The sequence below is a fragment of the Haliotis cracherodii genome, unplaced genomic scaffold, assembly GCF_022045235.1.
Source record: "Haliotis cracherodii isolate W230 unplaced genomic scaffold, xgHalCrac1.p SCAF_12, whole genome shotgun sequence".
In the NCBI taxonomy this organism is placed as follows: Eukaryota; Metazoa; Mollusca; class Gastropoda; order Lepetellida; family Haliotidae; genus Haliotis; species Haliotis cracherodii.
Window position 1 is genome coordinate 28,205,116 of NW_027266267.1, and position 19,488 is coordinate 28,224,603.

General features: G+C 40.9%; 1 long non-coding RNA gene across 1 annotated transcript in view; it reads left to right on the top strand.

Moving 5' to 3' along the window:
- Positions 1-19,488, top strand: part of LOC139457751 (uncharacterized) — a 291,878-nt gene that overhangs the window by 244,490 nt on the left and 27,900 nt on the right. Inside the window, exon 4 of the long non-coding RNA XR_011652630.1 lies at positions 16,854-16,899. This is a non-coding gene — a long non-coding RNA (uncharacterized lncRNA). The remainder of the gene's footprint in view (positions 1-16,853; positions 16,900-19,488) is intronic.

Below are 19,488 nucleotides of genomic sequence, written 5' to 3' on the forward strand. Positions count from 1 at the left end.
CCGAAAAATTGGGTAGGATGTGAAGTCAATGTTTTGTCCCCTGGTCTTGCAACAGCTGGAATACTGCTCATTTTGGAATAAAACCACCCTCTACACAACGGCCAGGGCTCTGAAAATATACCGGGATAGTCTAGTTCAAAAATATCAATTCCATTAGAAATACCATATCGACTGAAATATCATAAACAAGACACAACAACAAATCTCATTCATACAGATGGAGAAAAAAACATCGATTTGTTTTCTACTCTAACCGTTACAACGGTCGACAGAGCAGACAATACAAGCCACTCCTAACCCAACCGAACAAACCACACATATCGTCGGTAGGCACGACTGGTCAGAATGCCAATTCCATCCTATCAGCCTTTCTTGGCAACCGTGGCGCGTTCGATAAGACGCCAGTGTCTCTTGTAACTCGACAACACTGCCTATTTCAGTCGATATATATACACAAAGGTATACAAGGCGCATGGCGTTGGGAGCTAGTAACTATATAGGCAGATGCCTTCCATGAATATATACACTACCTATTCAGTGCCTGATTAAGAGGAATGTTGTGGCGAAGTTTCGCCGGACAAGTGCTGTCGTCGGTACCTAATTGGTATGTATGAGTTTACTTGAGATTGTCTTCTAATCATGCTTGACTGCTTTGAAAGATTACGTACCATGATATTAATGGATGGCTTTATTGATGGTGGATACCAGTCATTAAGTCGATGTAACATTATGTTTGTGTAAATATGGGATGGCTGAAGACCACTCTTTGATATCGTGAAGCCTGTAGTTACTATGTCATGGGAGACTTCTCGATATTATTACTCCTCATTGGGTACTTTAGTCTGGATATACTTAACCATCATCCCTAGCATCAGCAACATGTAACGAGGGCCGTATGTTCACGTTTTGATGACATTCCAAGCGCTAATGTACTCAATCTGTTGTCAGATAAATTGATAAATGTAGAATATGAGTTTCGTGTACTGACAAAATTCGTTTTATCGCTTAAAAAATTCAAGTTTATCTCATTCTTTGAATATTATCCATTACCTTTATATGCGCAAAGCCTGCCGGGCCAACATACACTTGAAACTAAGCGCCAGAATAGTGTTCCCTTGTTCCTTGAGACGTCATGTGCACGTCATCTGCTGTGAGATATATTTTCATTGATATGATGCATGTAATACCACCTATGATACCTGTATCAAATACATAACTATCGAATAACCATTTCTTGTTTGTTTCATGTTTAGCCACTGTGTGTCGTTTCTTTTGCCCGGCAGATTATTTTTGCAAATATTTTGTACTATTGCTAGATTTGCCCTGTTCGAAGTGTTTCGCGACACAGTATTGACCTTTGAGAAAAGAACAACTGTGCCAGTACTTAAGTACAAAACACCAATTATCTATTGACAAATGTATCAACAGTTTCACGCACGAATAATAATTGTGACGGTCGCCCGCGATCACCCGGTTGACGATCTCCTTGTGTTATAGTCCGCGTTCGATTTGAAAACCCATGTGAACTCCACCCCTGCGCTACAGCATCCCTACCCTCTCAGTACTGCAGCTGGTTCTCAGAACCCTCGACGCCCGCGACCCCAGTGAACCCGTGTTGACCAAGGTATAGCCCATGTTAACCTTATTGACCAGTGTTAGATCATGTTAACTGAATCACGCCACAAGGTTGACCGCGTGTCCACACCTACTGAACCCCGGGTGAGCTACTCTGGTTAGCAGCCTACAAGTGACGTCGGCGGTAAAGAAATTTAGTTTCATTAATTTATTCTATCATGAATAAAAGCATTTAAATGAATATAATTAAAAAGGGACTGATCCTATATGGTTTAACATGAATACCCCACTTGTGCTAGAGCGTCCGCCCAGAGAGCGGAAGGTCCGGCCGCGTCATACCAAAAGACGTTAAAACATGGTACTTGTTGTTATCCTGCCTGGCGCTCGGCATTAAGTGCCTAAAACAAGGACTGGTCGGCTCGGAGTCAGAATACTGTGCCTGAGTAGGGTATTCATGTTAAACTGCGGCATGGTATCTCAGTGAGCTAGCACTATAACTCGGCCGGACTAGTACAAGCAGCCACACAAACGGACACGCCGCTATATAAGTGCAATAATCTTGGACGCGACGTTAAACCCCATTTCACCATTATTACCACAAGACCACGTTTGTATTTGGACTGATATGTCGTTTATTAAATGACATTTTAAATAATGTCTAGATTTGTCCGTTGTTTCCATCATCTGATGTGGACGTTTTTATTACGTGTTTCAGCATTGTCAGATTCGGTCAAGCAATATTTTCCACTCTCAAATCGACCTTGTATCTCTCCTGTAATTTCTTTTTTCCTGGGCGTTCTTTCCGCGCTTTATAGCCTTGTTAATTAGTAATTTCCAAGAATTGTAAACGTGGAACGCTGTTAACAACAGCCAAATATGAAATTGTTGCTATTTCTGACAATCCTTGAGAAATGGTCGCTCGTAACCATAGTGACCCAAGTTAGATTCTGCACATGCGCACAGTGTGTCGTCCATTGTATGTGATGTGTATGCGTGTGCTGTGGCATAGTCTAATGGTCAAAGCATCCGACAAACACGTCGAAGACCCAGGTTTGATTCTCCACATGGTTACAATGTGTGAAGGTAATTTCTGGTTTCAAGTCTAGGACGATCTGGAAAGTCCCGATAAACCTGAAATTAAACATTGTTCTGGGTCCAATTTGTTTGTAGATATTATATAGATTTAAAGAAGAGAACTTATTTTAGGGATCGCATGTCAGTCTTGAGGTTATATTGATGTGGGGGTGGGAAGTGGATGAAGGTGACGGTGGTAGGGGATGCTGGTCCAGTTTGTTTGTAGATATTATACAGATTTAAAGAAGAGAACTTATTTTAGGGATCGCATGTCAGTCTTGAGGTTATATTGATGTGGGGGTGGGAAGTGGATGAAGGTGACGGTGGTAGGGGATGCTGGTCCAGTTTGTTTGTAGATATTATATAGATTTAAAGAAGAGAACTTATTTTAGGGATCGCATGTCAGTCTTGAGGTTATATTGATGTGGGGGTGGGAAGTGGATGAAGGTGACGGTGGTAGGGGATGCTGGTCCAGTTTGTTTGTAGATATTATACAGATTTAAAGAAGAGAACTTATTTTAGGGATCGCATGTCAGTCTTGAGGTTATATTGATGTGGGGGTGGGAAGTGGATGAAGGTGACGGTGGTAGGGGATGCTGGTCCAGTTTGTTTGTAGATATTATATAGATTTAAAGAAGAGAACTTATTTTAGGGATCGCATGTCAGTCTTGAGGTTATATTGATGTGGGGGTGGGAAGTGGATGAAGGTGACGGTGGTAGGGGATGCTGGTCCAGTTTGTTTGTAGATATTATACAGATTTAAAGAAGAGAACTTATTTTAGGGATCGCATGTCAGTCTTGAGGTTATATTGATGTGGGGGTGGGAAGTGGATGAAGGTGACGGTGGTAGGGGATGCTGGTCCAGTTTGTTTGTAGATATTATATAGATTTAAAGAAGAGAACTTATTTTAGGGATCGCATGTCAGTCTTGAGGTTATATTGATGTGGGGGTGGGAAGTGGATGAAGGTGACGGTGGTAGGGGATGCTGGTCCAGTTTGTTTGTAGATATTATATAGATTTAAAGAAGAGAACTTATGTTAGGGATCGCATGTCAGTCTTGAGGTTATATTGATGTGGGGGTGGGAAGTGGATGAAGGTGACGGTGGTAGGGGATGCTGGTCCAGTTTGTTTGTAGATATTATATAGATTTAAAGAAGAGAACTTATTTTAGGGATCGCATGTCAGTCTTGAGGTTATATTGATGTGGGGGTGGGAAGTGGATGAAGGTGACGGTGGTAGGGGATGCTGGTCCAGTTTGTTTGTAGATATTATATAGATTTAAAGAAGAGAACTTATTTTAGGGATCGCATGTCAGTCTTGAGGTTATATTGATGTGGGGGTGGGAAGTGGATGAAGGTGACGGTGGTAGGGGATGCTGGTCCAGTTTGTTTGTAGATATTATATAGATTTAAAGAAGAGAACTTATTTTAGGGATCGCATGTCAGTCTTGAGGTTATATTGATGTGGGGGTGGGAAGTGGATGAAGGTGACGGTGGTAGGGGATGCTGGTCCAGTTTGTTTGTAGATATTATATAGATTTAAAGAAGAGAACTTATTTTAGGGATCGCATGTCAGTCTTGAGGTTATATTGATGTGGGGGTGGGAAGTGGATGAAGGTGACGGTGGTAGGGGATGCTGGTCCAGTTTGTTTGTAGATATTATATAGATTTAAAGAAGAGAACTTATTTTAGGGATCGCATGTCAGTCTTGAGGTTATATTGATGTGGGGGTGGGAAGTGGATGAAGGTGACGGTGGTAGGGGATGCTGGTCCAGTTTGTTTGTAGATATTATATAGATTTAAAGAAGAGAACTTATTTTAGGGATTGCATGTCAGTCTTGAGGTTATATTGATGTGGGGGTGGGGAGTGGATGAAGGTGACGGTGGTAGGGGATGCTGGTGGAGGGGAGATGATATATTAGTCCAACATTGTTACTTTGTTGTAAAGAAATAAACTGCCGGGCTAAAGAAAATATACACTTGAAAATTACAAGAGACCCGGAAATTAAAATGTTGCCAAGCTGAAAACAGTCTCGGAAACACTGCAAACAAGTCCAGAACATAACTCTGATATCCCCATCCCCATCGAATAAGCACTTCTTTCTTCATCCGTTTGTTTCAGTTTTCGCCTCCATCAAACACTGGTGTGAACTTTGTACTTTGCCCGGCAGTGTGTAACCATTAATGTATTGCACTGGAGCCATGTAAGCTTGCTGTATTCACCATCGCACCATTTAGATGACGTGAAAATTCTACCTCACCCCACCAACCTGGTCCCTTTTGAAAAACACCTATAGACCTCAAGGACATAGACCAAGATAATACCTTTGTATCACTGAAATGTCGGTAAATACAGATTGCCTAATTTGAACTCCCCAAAGTTTGAGAATTTAGAATCTCCGCGCTTTTGAAACTTTTTGAAACCACCCCGTGTGTGTGATTGTATGCTGTTATACGCCGCAGCCAACAATATTGCAGCCATACCATAGCAGTAACTATATATGCATAACGAGGATTTGGCTGATCAAACCAGTGGTTCAATTGAAGGAAATAACACGTGGCCAAACCGCATCATGAAGAAAATCGCTCTCTGCAGGCGGCACCAGTCTTTAAACTACGTTATGCTGGGGCGTATTGTAAAAAACCCAGTTGCGTTACTAGTAACACGATAATTGATGCATCGTTGTATGATCCCCAGGGAGCTGAGAATGAAAATGGAGTGCATAGCGATCCTCCGACCGAGGTATATAATATAGCGCTTGGAGCATACTTTAGAGAGTGGAATTGGCTATCGAAGACCAGATTCCGACTGACTTTTCTGTCTCGAAGTCGATAAACAAGTCATCATAAACAATAGAAGTTAGTGGTATTGAATAGGAATATTCCAGCATATAAGTGTATCGACGTATTAACGTTTAAGCGTTACAGCATCATAGCGTATGTGTATCAGCGCTTCCACGAATTTGCGTATCTTGGTATCAGAGTATCAGCATTTAAGCTATCAGCGCATTCTCATCTGTTCTGAAATGCTTCTTTCCTTGGGATTGGGTCGAATTCGTTTATGACTACTACCAGTTCTAATTGTAATGCTTAGCTTTTTTAATGGAACTGCCGTTATCTTAAAAACAGAAATTAATGTTGGCATGCCGATTTACTTAATCTAACCGGTGATTATGCATTTTTTAAATCCTCGTCTCTATAAAACGTATTCTGTATTCGCCAGTATAAAATTTTCAGCAAAACGTCAGCGACGTCATAAGTTCACGAAACACCAAATGCTGTCATATTTTTTTCGAGAAAAACAGTAATAGCAAACTTGGTTTGGGAAAAAAGAAGACTCAGATGTAATATGAGAACAATTAAATGCCTTGCTACGTAAGCCTTGACAAAGCGTGATATTTTAGCAACTGGCATGGCTTACTTTCCTGAAATACCGCAATAATCTCATCTCGGGTATCGATTTCTATTTCACATATCACAACCATTCCAGATCAAACTTCATCGGCGCAAAAAATGAAATAACATTGGAACATCTTAGCTTTTAAAGCCGGTTTGAACTGATGTGATGCTGGTGACTTTGATGTTTGAATGCTAAGAGGCCTGCACACTGTCATAATACTTCAGTGAATAAATATCTTTCCTCCAGGCTTAACTCATAACAAATTAAGCTAAACCCCATCAAAGTCAGCTGACGAGAAAAGGAGACAAGATGTTTCACGGCATGACATCCAAACAAGCCCATAACTAGAATGAAATTAAATACAACTCCTTTTCCGTAAACGTCGTGTGTTGACTTTTCATCCGACCCGCGCGGAAGCACAAAGACGAATCACGGCTCTGCGCTAGTTGTATTCATCCGCAACGGCAAACTTCCTTGGCGGGTTAATGTAAGGATGATGAAGATTAAAAGCAGTTCGTGGTTTGATGGTATCAATGCGTCATCTCCCTGTCCCCGTCATTGGTCCGCCGAAGGACTGGTCTGACGGTAGGTAATTCAATCAAACTCGTCAAGCCGTTGTGTTTGTTCATGGCCGAGAAAAAACCCACTGAGATTAAGTTGCCATATTTCCCGTCCGCGACATCGGTTTATGACTGATCATTATGTCCAGGGCTGGACCACGAAAACCATTAAATACCAATTTTTCTCTGTGTAACTCATGCGCGTGTATTGGGTAGTGATGATGTTTAAGGCATTATCAGGAGTTTGCGCTTCGCCATTACGTTGATGCTGGAGTCCACTCGTGACTGGGTTATAAAAGTTATCACCCACGTCAAATAAAGATTAACTTTCAGAATAGCCTTGTGATGTTATGAATCTGTAGGTTTTCTTTAATGGGCCCACAAATGAGGAATTTGAGATTGATATGATTAATAGGTCTAGTCGTGTAAAGAAGCAATTTCGAAAACGTATCAAGTTGATGTGCTGTGTTAGACGTTGACATAAAATGTGTCAGACAAAGTCCCGGAAAGAAAGTGACTTATAAAGTAAAATAAACTAAATTTATAACGAACAATGTTGCAGTTTTAAGGAACCCACAAGTTCTGAGAATGGGTATAGGCCGATAGAGTGTGTGAGTTAGTCTCAGCTTGATGCGGGCGGAAACAACAAACTGCTGACAAACCTGGAAACATTATCGGGGCTAATCGGGATTCGAACCCACAATCATCGGTTTTGACGTGCCCAAGGGACGCAACTTTGCACAGCTAATTTCGGCGCGTAAACCAACTGGGCCACCCATGCCCCCATAGGCTGATAAAGCTGAGAAAGGGATGAGAAGTGGAATAGAAAATACATGCAGTTATCAGTCTGGTATGTGTTGATGTCTTCCAAGTGACGATATTCTTCATACACGTGTTAAAGCTAGCTCACATCACACCAAACAATAGCTATGCGGCCACGAACTGTTCGATTTAGCCCTGTAGGCCTCAGGCTATTTGAGTTCAGGGAGAAGGAGAGTGCAGCGGAAATTTACCGATATCGTTTCGTATTTACAATGTCGACAATCATAATGTGTTCATCGCCTAAATAAAATATAAAGTATTCCTGAAGCCTTACTCAAACTGTGAAATGGATTTTCTGTCTGATACAAAACTTTGTGATTGGCGAAAATATACGGCACTGACAGTGGCAAGTTGAGAACATTTATTTTATACATGTATAATTGCTACGTAACTTCAATTGGCATCATTGGGTAAGTTGTTTGTCGCGCCCGTAACCACCATTCGGGTGGCCCAGATGAAGCAATTCGAGTTGCACCCCTTAGACGTGCCAGGATCCTATTATCTCCCTGTTCACCTTGATTATATTTGTCAGTACTATACCCACGTTCGTTGGGTTTACAAAATGGTACACGTCTAAGATTTGCAATTACTTTGGGCTCTGTGCCAATATCAACAGTACACCCAACTCACTCACTCACTCACTCACTGTGCTTACTACTGAGACGATGTTGCTTACTACGTATGGCCGCCAAGTACCTCGCAGCTCACAAGTAATGCATTTTTCAAAGGAGCTCTTCTAATGGACTTGAAAGTACATTAGGGAGATAGTTTTCCTTTTCCTGTACGGAATGAAAAGCACAGCTTCTGACATTTGAAAAGTCTATTTTCTATTCGTGTAATTACGCCGTTTTGACAGGTAGACGCATTGTTTTCAGAAGGAAATTTACTTGTCAACGCTGTCGTCGAAGCACAGATATTTTAAGACACAAGGCTCGTAGATATCTCTCCCAGATAGCCTTCTAATTAGAAATAAATGGACATTTACTAAAGATTGCATTCTGTATCTACTGTAATTAAACGTTGATATATCACATTGTGTCCATTTGTGGTGTGACCTGGTAAACGAACGCAAACACACCAGACAAGGCTACTCGGCGTCACAGAAAGCCATCGACCGGAACCTAAAGACTGGAAGACCTAAGGTAACACGTTACCAAAACACGTCATAAAGGATATCCGATTATCTTTTTTGCACACCACATAAGTGTTCTAACAACAATATCTTGACTGAACATATCTCGGAAAACAAGGCCTTAAAATAGTTTCATAACTGGACTGTTGGTGACTGCGGCGTAAAATACCATTTGTTCACTCACTTATTGATTTGATTACCATTGATTGTCCGTCCACAGTAGAGTCGCTGTGAATGTTATCTCGATAATGCGAGACCTGTCACGAAGACACATTGAAAAGAATAGCTGTCATTTCCGAATGAAATTTGACAAATCCTCCTTGACAATGCTTCAGAAAAATTCGTCCATATCTCGACCCAGAGTGTCGATGGAATCCGGCACGTGTGGGCGACACGTGACAATCACAGTGCAACTTCTACAATGCATTTAACTTTGGAATATCCTAATTTATTACCGTTAGGTGTTTTCAAATTAACTTTACCCCTCACAAGCCAAGACAACGTATACAACACGGAGGCCATACACACATATACAAGCTACTATTTATATACACTAGAAGAAAGTATCTAAGGGTGTTATCAGTAATTTTCATTGTATGGGGTAGACAAATACGCGCACACACACAGACACCCACTCAGACACACACACACACACACAAAAACCTCACATCTAATTATGAGCAAGATTTCATACATCACGTTCCTAAAACCTACATAAGAACACGTGATTTTTTCATACTTAATCTGTCATGGTTGGTGGGTATTGCAAAACGCCGACTTCCAATTGTGGATTGTTCTTTAACCTGCTTTGAGGAGTATATAACCTTCACAATCTTCACAAAACCTCAGACATAAACAGACCAGTAAACACACGTCTAATGCAGCACAGCATTCTGCCGTATTGTCTCAGGCTAATATAGTCATGAGGTGAATCGACCCATAATTCCAATAAAAGTAGATTGTCTCAAGCTTACCTAACCTCCTGACCCCTCTTATCAATTACCTAAATAAGGTTTTACTTGCCACCACTGTCCGCTTGCATCTCTAGACAAACACGGCAACCAATGAATGGAGAAATTAAATCAAGCCTTCGTTGTCTCTTTGTCTGTTACGGTTAATTATCAAGAGAGATTTGATCTGAAGAGAAGACATTCCGTGCCGGTAGTCGATGGAGAGCCGGCCGATCCTCGTTAAGGAAATATTTATATGCTTATTTGGAGGCCTGGACAAAGGGAGTTGGTATTTTAATAATTTAGTATTCTTTGATGAAATAAATAGTTTCATTAATAGCAATTGATGACCGTCCCAGGGGGAGTATTAAAGGTTATGTTTAAATGGCCCCGACAGGTACACAGATCTTCTTCCAACGCAACTAAACTGTGTTTCTACGATAGAATGCTGTCATCATTAATTAGCAACGCTATGGTATTAAGTTGAGGTCAAGAGCTGGAGATATACAATAGAAAACCATTGTTTGGCATATATGATTGGGACAGTGCAAGATAAATGCAGTGATGTCATCGTGCTATCGAAACATCACGGTATGTCTTCCAGCAAGGTGATATGGAACCCTTTTTATGGAGCCATACCTCATGATGTTATTCAGCCTGTTATCATGTTCAGAGAGTTATGTCCCTTGGTTACAGGAGGCATTCACGACTGTACCCGCCTCGCTGCTTCTTGGTGTGGTCGGACGGCTGAGTGGTGAAAGCGTTTAATCGTCACACAGAAGGCCTTGGTTCGAATCCACATATGGTTACTGTACTTGATGCCGATATAGATTGCTGGAATGTTGTTAAAGGCAGCGTAAAACCTCACACACACATGTCTGGTTGAGTGAGTGACTTGGATTCGAGCTCGCTTCTGTGTGTCACTGATATATACAAAGTCAATAATTTCACGACGTGTTTGTTTAATGTTGAAGAAAAGCCCAAAGTGTCGCAAATCAGACGTTGTAACCATTTTCAAACAATGGCGAAGAGTTGGATTAACCTTTGTTTCAAGTCACTTGTCGGATAAAAATAAAACTTGTCGGACCTTCAGATCCCACGTGATCAATGACGACTCTCCGACAAGTTTAAGTACAGCATATTGGCTGCAGAGGTGGTCGTTTATCAGCGTTAAAGGGTCTTCCGAAGTCAATTAATGGACGTCTTGGAGGAAGAAAAACTTCGCAAATCCATCCTGAAGAGATAAGACTGTTCCCTCAAACAGTCACTTACACCAAACGGACAAAGGAAACAGGGAAGTTTTCATTGAAATAATCGAAGACAAAAACTAGCCCCCACAATACAAGAAGGAATAAAGCATTCAATTTGAGGCAAGAGGAAGAAAGCTTACTCCTCGCCATCGATCTTCGTAGTTTTCGCCGTTGAACGCATCTCGGTTTTATAGGGGCCCGCGTTCATGATTGAAAACTATGTTTGTGGAAATCTGTTTTTAACACCTGTCGAACAAGATTCAGTGGGGGTCGCTTCGGGGTGAATACTAACGATTTTCTACAGAAAGAGGACTTTGATAAAACCCTTATCATTGTCAGAAAGCAAATTGTCCGTACACGTGATAATTAATTGTGTCTCTCGAGAGTGTTTGAGTTCCGGAATGAAGTGTTTGACAATAACAGATGAGGTGCATATGGACCTCGTCGAGTAGTACTTAGTCGTATTATTTGGCCTTTGAATGAGTACGTAGTTTTAAATTAGATCAACAGTGAAACATAGGGTTTGTGATGATGCTGTTTTTTTCTGCATGTGCTGTTGTTTTGTGTGCAGTTGGAAGGAAAGAGGATCAAACAGACAATTGGATGACTGAATGGATATGTTGACGAATGAATAGATACATTTAGTGAATGAGTCAGGGCGGGTGTGGTATCACAGTTATAACTTAACAATAATCCAGCGATATCACGGCGAGGTCATCAGAAATGAGTTCCCCACATTGTACCCAGGTGGGGAATCGAACCCGTGCCTTAAGCGTGACGTTGGAACGATGGAACTTGAGCCTTCGGAGTGACGATCGAACGCGTCTTCAACTAATCTGTCTCCGGACGGATTAAAAAATACTTAACGAATCAGAGGAAACCTCGATAATTCGGACACAAGCCTTTCCATAAAATTCGTCCTTAATAGACAGCCTCCGTGGCCTAGTGGTATGTCCGCCCGGGGAGCGGAAGATCCGAGGTTCGACCCCCGGCCGCATCATACCAAAAGACGTTAAAAGATGGTACTTGATGTTACCCTGCCTGAAAGTCGGCATTGAGGGGCTACAACAAGGACTTGTACGTCGCTATATAAGTGAAATATGACATAAATCCTTATTGACAGATCATTGTGAAATTGAAAAACCTTTAATGTGGAGTGAAAAGCCATTAAGCGGACAATTTTGTTCGCTGTCAAATCGGCAGGATTTACCAATCATGATAAAATAGCATTTTTTTAATTTAGTATAGATTATATTATTCACAATTTATTCATACATTTTTCACAACTTGTGGATCAAAAGGGTTTTTTGTTATGTATCTAAATATAACTAAAGCGTCCTTTGTTCTGTAGATCTGCTTGTGTACAGACCAACGTTTTACTTTTTGAAGACGCATCTAATGACAGCCATTTTCTGCTACACTTGCCCACAATATCCGCACGTACCTCAAACCGGAAATATGCATTTAAAACTGGTTTAATTATTAACATGCGCTTGCTCTTGTTAGTGCAGCAACCTAGCTCTTAAACTTAAAACATCCCAACAAATTCAATCACAAGGAATCTTCTCGGTGACATATTCCAGCGTACCAATGTGCCATGCCACAATTACTTACCTGTGTAGCCTATGATTAAATACCTATTTACCGTTCTACTTGGTCAAATTCATTGACAAGCACCAGTCGCTCACAAAAGCCTTACGCAATAACCCCAAGTTACCGCCATCTACATCCAAACCAAAACCGAACGCTCAACGCGGGGCAAAGAATGCAAAGTTATTTGCATCGTGCATACACTCACATTTTCACCTGTTGTGTTGGGGAAATGAAATGCGACCAAGTTGTCGTTAGTGTTCGATCGGGACTGGTGATTAACAAAATGGGTGGCGTATTGAACATGAAGTTCTTTTATCTGTTGAGTTGAAGTTGTCAGATGAGCGATCGCCCCGACTCCAATTGATCATTGCAATCCGTTCCATCAACCGTTCTCGTGCCGACAAACAATTGTGTTTTCGAGGTGCGCTTCGCAGTTTAATCAAGTTGTTCGTGGCAGTCCTACAAGGGCGCCGTCTATCTCTGTTGTTGTTTAGTACAACTGCAGAGTATTCGGTACAGGAGCCAGGTTGTCGCAGTGAGTCGATATCATTGAGATATTCATTGAGATATAATCATATACTAATCAATATATCTATTTCATATTTGATCCAGTAATATTTTGAAACGATTGGGGATAATGATGGCAATAACATCCCTTCCGTACTTGTTGTATTTTCGAGCTTGGCTATGTTAATGCCTGAACGTTACATGGACTTTATAAGTCGATCTCTTAGCATTTAATGCAACTATGCCCCCTGAAGACCCCTATTAGAATTGGTTCTCAGAAGCCATGCTTGTCGTAAGAGGCGACTAACGGGATCGGGTGGTCAGGCTCGCTGACTTGGATACATGCAGCGGGAACATTGCTGAGTACGGCGTCAAACAACAAACAAACAAATAATGTAGCTATGTATACGGTGACATGATTAAATCACGATAATGGGGTGGTTAAATAGACAAAGAATAATTTTACATTAAATGAATGAATTGATAATACACGAATAATTATTATCTATGAATTTTCGTAAAAAGCGAAATTTAACAATAATATTATTCTTCACTGGACGTGCCTGACATTCTAAGAAAATGTGTTGAGGAATAAGATGTTTAGCTCCTCCATTGAAAATCATTCACAGACCCCGAGATCCCCCACCCTCGTTACAATTACTTAATTATAAACATGCCCTTGTTGGTTATGAAAGTCTTTTTCGAACTATCCAATTATGATCAGGAAATCTACTTTATAAACATTTATAAAGTAACGCAAATTAAGTATATGATATATCATAATTTATACAATCCCATTTTCCCTCAAATAGCTGTAATGTCTGATTAAAATCGATATGTTTGTTGATTGGAATGCGGTCTTTGGTGGAAACACCTAGCCGTATAAACATCACCTTGTTTGACCCCACTTCAACCTGACTGCCTCTCCCCCCCCCCCCCCCACCCCTACAAGAAACGGAAAGGTCATTCTAGGAACGCGGTTCATTGTCTTCCAAGCCATAGGCTAATGGTGATTGACGGAGCGCGTGTATTTTCCATAGCCAAACTGATAGCGTTATGATTGACGTCTCTGTTATGTTGATAGCAATTGAAATGTACATATGGCAGCCGTTCCCTTATTTCATAAGCGACTTACTGCAGATCATCTAAATGTTGATTGATGAGGCCATTTGCAATTCACTGTTGTATGTGAACTCTGCTGCTGATTACTATACAGAGTTGTTTCCCTTACTTGTGCCAGGATCCGTTGGTCGTGATTTGATTTCCAGATGCGCCAGTATTCTTGCTTTGTCCAAACCCTCTATGACTTCCTCTAGCGGTGACATGATCTGATGGTAAAGCGTTCGGCCGTAATATGATCCTTGATTTGTGAGCACCCAGACATTTCGTGGTGATAAACGTCCACGCTTGCGGTGATGTGGTGAGGGGAAATGGGGTTTAACGTCGCGTTCAAGATTATTGAACGTATGTAGCGTCGTGCATGTACATGTACGTGTGTGTCTGGTTGTACTAGTCCAGATTATTGCCAATATTATACTGCCAACCCACAGAGATACCATACCGCAGTTTAACATGAACACCCCACTCACACACAGTATACTCCGAGTCGACCAGTCCTTATGTTCCCTCGATAGCAAGCGCCAGGTAAAGTAACAAGTACCATCTTTTAACGTCTTTTGGTATAACGCAACGATGGATCGAACACCGGACCTTTCCTCTTTCCGGGAAGACGCTCTACCACTCGACTGCGACCTTCGCGACGTTGCGCGTCCCTCTCAACATACACGCTGTAATAGTGAAATAAGACTGTGTCACTACAATAAACAGCGCTGTTACAACCGCTCACTCACTCACCCTGATGCAGTGATTTCGTTAAACCATTTCGAAGACCTGTTTTTTTTAAACAGCAAGTGAAAGCATACACTCATGTTTCATGGTGGCAAAAAATGAAATCATATTTGATGTCATAGTTTTGTATTGGACTTAAAGTTTGCAGTGTTTCGGCGACATTTTTCGGCTTTTTAACGTTTTGGATTAAAAAATCTACCACATGCAACAACCAACTGTCATTATTGCAACAGATTCCATAACAAGCTTTGCTTCAGCTATAACCCATCGCTTCTGCAGATCTGCATCGTTGTTTACTGCAATAATTAGCCATAGAGACAGCCAACTGTCGTCAGTATGCATGGGAAAGCCACCCTTGATGTTCCCCATCGCCATGATAGTATTATCACTCACTCACTTTAATTGGATTTAATGGATTAATCATCTAACCTCTTGTTTTAAGTCTTCAATCAATAAACATGCCAATCATCTCAATGGTGAAACTGACAACTTTATGTTTCTCTGAAAGTGGCACGTTAAGATTTTATTACGGGCATTATACAGTTATTTTATAATACCGTTAGACTGACCGTATCAACAGATCTGATGGAAATTGTATTTTATTCGTGAAGGACTTTATGAACGTTTTGAAAATAAGCACATGGTGTTCATCAAACCAGTTCATCGCGTCCATTCCTGTAAGAAGTAACATTATCTGTAATCAAGCATGGCGAAAGCCAATTGTACTAATCAAGAACTATTCCTGATTAAGTCTTGCTAAATCAGCAGCTAAACGTTGAGAAGGAATATCGTAGCGTATTAATTCTCTACGTCAATACCGGCACTACCAACTCGCGTGCTAACGATTAAACGGAATCGCTCCACTTCGTCGATGAAAGACATACTGGGAAATATTCCCACCACGTGGTGTACATAACACCACGTGGACTGCACATGTTCGGGAAATAAATCTTGTCGTAAGATCGATGGAATTTCTATGAAAGGTTTTCATGAATTTCATGCACCTGGTCAAGGTGTGGATGCACATGTTTCTCGGTAAACTAAAACATCGGAACGCGAAACACTCGTAAAGTCAGATAATGACATCAAAACCATCTTTGAACCTTCGTACTTAACGATGATGGCGCAAGGTACCCCGATCTTGTCAGCAATCAGCAATCTTAGCGGTAATTGTTGTCAAACGTTTTAACTCAATCGGTAATCTAAACATACAGTTTGTTTGTTTATTTGTTGTTAAAGGCCGCACTGAGCAACATTCTTATTATAACTATGACGACGGTCTGATAATAGTCGAGTCTGGCCCAGATAATCCAGTGATTGACATCATGAGCATCGATCTACGATCTACATTTATCTGGGTGCGATGACACTCAGTCACTGAGCCCCGGGACCCACACGGGCGTCACCGACGCCAGAAAGTAATACCGGTTTACCTGATAATTACGTGCGTGCGTTCTGTTAGCTCAGTATTTCCCGGCGGAACAGATATCAAGCTATTCACTATTGCCTGCCACGTTAAATCGAGCCTTGACCAGTGGGCGATAGCGGGAGCGCCAAGTAAAGAAGTTTCTCGCCTTGCCGGACATCCGATACCAATGTCCGTTTCTATTAATATTTGATGTAATATCATCATGGTCACTCTTACGGAACATCCGGTCACTTTGCGCAATCATTCGCCACCCGAACGCCCTCTCTTAATGCAATAAATGTTATATTTGGGATGACACTTTCTTGGTAAAGTACAGATTCTAGTACTTGTTTGGGCTGACTCATCCGGGATTCATACCCACACTGTCAGAGTGAGGCACCTAATCTCTTAATGACCACCATGTTAATCTCTCTTAGTGATAATCTTCTTTTGTTACAATATAATCCCTTCCCAGCCTAACCCCTTTTAATGATCGCCTTGTTGCCATGTGGGCTCCTACATTGCCCAGCACCAACACGCGTAACCAACTCGTTTGTTGACATCCAATCCCCTTTTTGTAATTCCTTCTTGCTGACCAGCCGATCCACATCATCATGACAAATGACAATAAAGGCTTTTTTTCTATCCACGTATTGACATGGACACACGAATCAAGTTCAAAGCTGCTTGTTTTAGATCTGCACAAAAATTCAAAATCACTTTTATCATTTCAGAAAAGAATTTGAAAAGCGGATGTTTCCCGTAAGGACTTTAAGAACGGTAAGTACATCTTTTTTTTCAATTTCCAAACCGGTGTATAAATGTGCCTCGATTTAGAGCCATTCAAAGCATTCAGCGTTTTGCTCGTCCATACCGCTTACATCATTCAATGACCCAAACTGGGTTTCTGTGAACGGGCGCGTCTGGAAAAGATTTTTCCACTATTAACGCTAGTACAAAATGTGCGCTTGGTAAGTGAATGGTTTTCGATCGCGAATGAACCAGGGTCAATCTCTATATAAACAAAGACTGTCCATATTTAGCGAGGCGACTTATCGATATTCCTGTCATCTGTGCGATAAGGTGCTTTGATATATGGGCTGTGTTATAGAGATTTAGGTCATAAAAAAACATGCTTTCATTTCCCTAATTGATTTATCTTCCCAACATGTTAACTGCATGCATATTGTTACAGTTTATTGCAACTGCTCTTCTATAAAGTCTACACTGGTAACGAGAGTTTGTCGGATGAGTTATTCTTTAGAGTGACAGAATACTAAATGTGCATGGTTATATTTCTGGTGTTCTCTTTGTGTCAGTGAAAGCCTTCAAACCGTTGACTACTCGAGGGAAGGTGATTTTTTAAAATAATTCCAGATGTCGTTAAAAATATTTACATCATAAAAAACACTACATAGGATGAAACGCATGCCATAACCTCAAAACGTTTGAAGTGTTGTTTGTTTTGTTTTACGTTTAGAAAGATTATTTGAAAGATATCATTCTTAAAGGAGTCGCAGCAACAGGGAATAAAATTAAATGTACAAGTTGCAATTTGTGTCTGTTGATATTGAGGGAATCCAACAGGAATGTGAGAGGTCCGTTCCACACAGCGACCATAGCGCTGCGACAGTCGTCCATGCTAAAGCTTTGGAGTTAGGATTACTTTAGCACTAGGATCGCTTTGCTGGAACGGGCCCAGGTGTTAGACGTTTTAAACGTGGCGAAACCAATGTGACAAAGTATGTTATGGTGCTGATTTAAACACAACATCAGGGCGATTCTGGGATTTCAACCCACGATAACAGGTTTCTGAAAGATCTCATTTGTGAACACATATTCATTTTGATCTAACTTCATCGAGCGCTAGGGCGGTCGGGTAGCCTAGTGGTTAAAGCGTTAGTTCGTCACGCCGAAGACCCTGGTTCGATGGCCTACATGTGCAAAGCCCATTTCTGGTGTCCATCGCCGTGATATTGCTGGAATATATGGCGTAAAACCGTACTCACTCACTCACTCATCGAGCGTTGAACTGCTTGTAGATACACGATTTCAAGTACACCTTGAACACCGTCATCTCGAACCTATTCTCCAGTTCCTACCGCCTTACTATATAATGTTCATGCCTCGAATGTCTGAATATCTCGAAGTTACAACATGGTTACAATACTGTTCCTTGTCATTTATAGATCAGTTTAGTTCCTGATCTAGTTTTAACGTACGCTGTCAGCATGACTAAAACTTTCAAAAGATGAACAATATTCATTGGTGATTATTTGCCATATATTCTTCATCTACATCTTCCTTTCCATTATATATGAAGCTTTGCCTGCCACGAATCGACGTTAGCGTCACAGATGGAGCAAGGGACTTGTCTGTATTATTCTCGAATCATCAGAGTATTGGAGTGAGACAGCAATAAAACTGTCGATGACAATGGAGTTAGACAAGGTCGTTTACTTACCCCACTCTAATTCACACTGATAAACACAGGATAACGCGCATGGGATCTGCCATGTCAAGGCGTGAAGGCTCAAACGACAGACAGGGATTAGAAGAAACACTGTGTCGTTGTTCCAGCACATTTCGTTAACACTGGGAGAAACCTTTTGGGAAACGGTGTTTGAGAACACCCAACTGCCATTAATTACGGTTTAACTGCCACATGTTTGTGTGTGTGTAGTCAACTGTGTTATTTGTCCTGGCAGGTTGAACTTACAAAAGGATCTTTATATTTAGTTATCAATACAGCAACACTGCCTAGTTATCAATGAAGCGACGGAGGATATATATACATTCTATTGTTCACCTCTCCACCTTGGGACAACAGTTAATTAGTAAAACTGTTGACGCAGGGCTGTTGACTCTTAAATAACGTCTTGGTGGTGTTTAAAGTGAAACAATTGTGAATATTAAATTCGATGGAAACAATATGCTTTTCTTTGGCGTTTACAAAAAGTATAATATATTTGTATTTAAAGATGAACTAGTTCTGATATTGATCACACGGTATCGTAGTGGATAGCTGTCATATTTACAAAGCACTCACTCACTCACTAGTGAAGGCAGAAACAGACATTGTAAGCATTAAATTGTACCGATGTTATTTGTGTCATATTGACGTCACAGTATGAGGTCATAAAATTGTGATGAAAGATGATTAAAGCAGATTTATATGATTACAAAAGAGCGACCGTGATTGTTATTGTAATTATGTCGGATATATTAATTTGACCAAAAATATTGTTTTCATTACAGTTCTGAACAATTCATGAAAAGAAATGCATTTTTTCTTTCGGATCTTGCGAAAAAACAATTCAATATAAAAGCGATTTATTAGCTATCAAGCAGTACAGAAACTTGTCTCCA